Source organism: Theropithecus gelada, chromosome 4 (assembly GCF_003255815.1).
Source record: "Theropithecus gelada isolate Dixy chromosome 4, Tgel_1.0, whole genome shotgun sequence".
Lineage (NCBI taxonomy): Eukaryota > Metazoa > Chordata > Mammalia > Primates > Cercopithecidae > Theropithecus > Theropithecus gelada.
The window spans coordinates 92,048,836-92,053,269 of record NC_037671.1 but is presented as its reverse complement, the minus strand read 5'-3'; the positions used below and the strand labels follow the sequence as shown (position 1 = coordinate 92,053,269).

Sequence of the window (4,434 nt, the reverse complement as noted above, 5' to 3'; positions counted from 1 at the left end):
CATAACTATATAGTAGGAAACACTGGAAACTGAAAATGGAAATCCAGAGTTTGGCCAATAATATTAGTGACCTTTTTGTTTTTCTGAGACAGAGTCTCGCTCTGTCGCCCAGGCTGGAATGCAGTGGCCTGATCTCAGCTCACTGTAAACTCCGCCTCCTGGGTTCACGCCATTCTCCTGCCTCAGCCTCCCAAGTAGCTGGGACAACAGGCACCTGCCACCGCACCCAGCTCATTTTTGGTATTTTTAGTAGAGACGGGGTTTCACTGTGTTAGCCAAGATGGTCTCGATCTCCCGAACTTGTGATCTGCCCGCTGTGGCCTCCCAAAGTGCTGGGATTACAGGCGCCAGCCACCGTGCCCAGCTTTACTGATTTAATTTTAACTCAATTTCTCCTGGAAAGTTTACTGGGCTCCTGACTGCTAATAGAATAAATTCCTAATTATGCAACACAAATTATAGAATTTACATGGTCAGTGAACTTGGGTTTTCTCTCCATAGTCACTTCAATTTTAGATTTGGTCTTTTCAACAAAAGAAGGATGACTACAGGAAGTTGGTTAAATTATGGAAATACTACTCACACATTAACTTGAAATTTCTATAAAAAATACATAGGGAATGAAAATAGTTGATTTCAGTGTAGATTTGGAATTTTCTTGGGGGTATCAATTTTATCTTTGGTAGTTTTGTCTTCCATTTACACAGACAGTTGAAAGTTGGCTCTAACAAGAATAAGAATAAATCACTAATAAATTTTTCTTTCAGAATTAGTGGATAATTTTATACTGCACAATCTTAGTTGTTCCTCAAAGAAATTCTGAAAAAAAATTAGCAAAATAAATGTTATCATTTTGATGTGCCTCCATTTTTACATGTGGAAATGAATTAATCTCTAAAGACTTCATTTTTTATAAAATATTTTTAACTTGTGTTGTTTCATATGAGAGATGTCCAGTTCAAAATAGTCTAATTTTTTTTAATAAAAGGAATTTATTGACTCAGGTAACTGTGAACTCCTAGTGTGAAGTTTGTTTTAGTCAAGGCTGACACAGGACATCAAACTCTGTGTTCCACTTCTCAGCATTCCTTCCAGCTGTGAGTTGCCCTCATAGTCCTCTGTGGTAGAATGAAATGCAATCAGAGTGATGGTGACTGACAACTGCAGATTTACATAATCCAAAATGTGTAACTTCAGAGAAAGATAATTTATGTCTCTTAACTCAGTGTATCCACAGTGGGAAGCCATTTGATTACTCCACATCATGTCTTCAAGACCATAAAGTTCTATGAATAATCAACATTGGGTCCTATGGATTTCTTTTCTGGCACAGAAACAGTGTGTACCTTCCAACAAGTCACATTATGAATCCAAATAAGTTTTTTAAGAGTCAAGGTCTCACTCTGTTCTCCAGACTGGGGTACAGTGATGCCACCATAGCTCGCTGCAGATTTGAACTCCTGAGCTCAAGGGATCCTCCCATCTCAGTCTCCTGAGTAGCTGGGATAACAGACATGAGCCACTACATATGACTGAATCTAGATAATTAACTGTGAAAAATTACAGAGTACTTACTTTTAAATTAGTTTCACTTTTAAACTCTTCCTTGCCTAAGAAACACAGAATAAGATTCACCACTTAAATGTGTATCGAATATCTCAAACTTAACATGTCCAGAACTGAGATTCCCCAAATCTGCTCTTCCACAATCTCTACTTTAGTTGATACCTACTACATTTCCCCTTGCTATTTAGACAAAAATACTTATGGTCATCCTTAACTTTTACCATTCCTTATAGCTAATCCATAGTAAACTCTGTTGGCTCTATGGGTGTCCATAATCTGGGCAGTTTATAAACAATAGACATATTTTTCTCATGTTCTGGAGACTGAGAAGTTTATGATCAGTGTGTTGGTAGATTTAGTGTTTGGTGAGAGCCTGGTTTCTGGTTCATAGATGTTGTCTTTTTGCTGTGTTCTCTCATGGTCAAAGGGGAGAATGAGCTCCTCTGGGTTTATTTTATAAGGAATAAATAAATGAATAAATAGAACAAGTAGAATAGAATTCATGAATATAATTTGTAAAATAAATCCAGTGTTCTCTCACCATCTGCTATAGTACCACGTGACATTAACATATCATTATCTTATGCCTGGATTATTGTAACAGCTTCTTTTTTTTTTTTTCACATGAAAGTTTTTAGTTTATTAATCTGCTTGTGAAAAATCCAAAATGGACACAGGTAGCCTTTACTGCAGCACCTTTACTCTTTCGGCTGTGATCCAATCTCCAGCTCACTTTTTGCCAGCACCAACATTGGCCTTTGCAGTCCCCCTGACTTTCTTCATTCTGTTCTTGCATTCCTTTCGTTGCTTTCTTGAGGTCTTTTGCTTCTCATACAGGCCATGTCTTGCAAGTCTATGTTTGGGTTCATTTTTCTTTGCATAATCCAGGGAGTCATAAATCATGCCAAAGCCAGTTGTCTTGCCACCACCAAAATGAGTTCTGAATCCAAATACAAAGTTGACATCCGGTGTGGTCTTGTACATTTTGGCTAGTTTTTCCCGAATTTCTGTCTTAGGCACTGTTGCCTTCCCAGGGTGAAGGACGTCAATGACCATTTGTTTCCTCTGAAGTAGTCGGTTGGACATGAACTTTCTAGGGCGGATAGTTACGGTGTTGTTCATGATGGCTGCCTCTGTAACAGCTTCTTAACTGGTCTTCCTACTGCCATGCTTAGCCTCTTTCAATGTATGTCTTCCACACACCAAGAGTCTTCCCTTACAATCTACCTTCAGTCACATAACCGTCTGCTCAGCATTCTCCAGTGGCATCCCATCTCATTTAGAGTAAAAACCAAAGTTTTTAAATGACCTAATAAGACCCTTTATGAACTTGCTCCTAGTTCCCTTGCTGATAACATCTACCAACACATTCCCCTATATCCCTCTGCTCCAGTCTCATGGGCTTCCTTGTTCTTGAACATATCAGCCCTCCTCCTGACCTATGGCTCTTGTATTTGTTGGAATCTCTGCCTGGAATTCTCACCCCCAAATTCTCCATTCCTTACTTTGGTCATCTTTAACTTTCCCTTCTTACTATTATCTTCCGTAGCTAGCCTACCTAAAATTGCATCCCATCAGTTTCTGGCCTCTTCCCTACCTAATTTTTCTCCTTATCATTAGTTATTTAATTACCTTGTCTCTTCCATGTAGGCACCATATTTAGAATAGTCCCTGTCAGGCCGGCCGCGGTGGCTCACGCCTGTAATCCGAGCATTTTGGGAGGCCGAAGTAGGTGGATCACCTGAGGTCAAGAGTTTGAGACCAGCCTGGCCAACATGGTGAAACTCCATCTCTACTAAAAATACAAATATGAGCCAGGCGTGGTGGTGGGCACCTGTAGTCCCAGCTACTCAGGAGACCGAAGCAGGAGAATCACTTGAACCTGGGAGGCGGAGGTTGCAGTGAGCCAAGATTGCACCACTGCACTCCAGCCTGGGCGACAGACACTCTGTCTCCAAAGGAAAAAAAAAAAAAAAACAGTAGTGCCTGTCACATAGTGGGAATTCAATAAATATCTGCAGAATAAGTGGATGAATGAGTGAATAAATGGCTGAGGAAGAGGCGTTGAAGATTGTTGACATCATAAGAGGTCATAAGAAGTTAGATCACAGAAAAGTGAATTCAGCTCACAATAGACCATATGGTCTAGGTCTCAAAGTACATCAGGCAGTGATGGAACAAATTTACTTATAGTATACAATGATTGACATTTACATATATGGCTATGAGCATCTTGCCTTTCTACTTCTTCTCTATTATTGGAGTTTCTCAGTGATATTTGATAGAGGCATCTTCCTGCTGTGATCTGTTTTAGTTTGTATGTATGTACTGCAGCAAATAGTCACTCTTCTCACCTTTATTACTGGTGATAAAGGAGAAATAGAGGAAGATGTGAACAAATATAAATAGAAGAAGTAACTGGCACACTTTTGTAGTTTATAAATTTTTTAGGTGATAATATTATTTATAAGGCTGATCTATTCAGTTTATTGCCTTTATATAAACAGGAATTAGGGTTGTATCATTACAATAGCAGCTCGTTACAACTCTCAAAAGAATTTTTCAACATTATTTATTGGTAACTTAAGCTAAAATTATGAACAATGTTAAGGTCTAATAAAATAATTTTAAAAACGAACCATCTTTAAAAATTTCCACTTATTGCTCTTTTGTTCTGATAGATGTTGCCCCCATAGTTAGCAGAGAACTAACAACCTTAGGCACCCTTGTAATAACTATAATTTGTTACAGCTAACTAACCATTTCTCTTTGTGGATTAGTTTGAGGGTTGCATGTGGCATATGTTAATCTGCAGCAACCTTTCCAAAGATGTTGAATTATGAGCTTTGCAAGACTCTTTTGATGCCT

At 38.7% G+C, this 4,434-nt stretch overlaps 1 pseudogene across 1 annotated transcript; it reads right to left on the bottom strand.

Moving 5' to 3' along the window:
- Nucleotides 1-2,194: 2,194 nt before the first annotated feature.
- LOC112622832 lies at nt 2,195-2,688 on the bottom strand (annotated as a pseudogene). Its single transcript, XR_003119034.1, has one exon. The product of XR_003119034.1 is annotated as a 40S ribosomal protein S24 pseudogene (transcript).
- Nucleotides 2,689-4,434: the final 1,746 nt, after the last annotated feature.